Genomic DNA, 449 nt, shown 5'->3' on the forward strand with positions numbered 1-449 from the left:
ATTAAAGAGTATGTATTTTCGATATTGTCGGCAAATCTACAAGAATAAAAATATTTAAAAGAGTAATTATTGTATTAAATCAATAAAATACTATATACATATATGTAATATATGTAAATACAAAAAACATATATAAATATATATATATATATACATATGTGTATATAAATATATATATATAAACATATGTATATACATATAAACAAATATTTATATTCAAAAATATATGTAAATATATATTCAGAAATATATGTTGCGGGCAAAATTCGCAAATGGGCAATGTCGAATTGCCCGAGTTGACTGCTGTACAATGTCAGCATTGCCCACATGCGAACTTTGTCCGTAACATAATACAATATATCTAAACATGAATCTAAATATAAAATAAATATTAGGTGTACAAAAAAGTTCTGAGCTTTAGATTTGATACAACCGAAATAACAATTTAA

This window comes from Trachymyrmex septentrionalis, unplaced genomic scaffold (assembly GCF_001594115.1).
Source record: "Trachymyrmex septentrionalis isolate Tsep2-gDNA-1 unplaced genomic scaffold, Tsep1.0 scaffold9, whole genome shotgun sequence".
NCBI lineage: Eukaryota > Metazoa > Arthropoda > Insecta > Hymenoptera > Formicidae > Trachymyrmex > Trachymyrmex septentrionalis.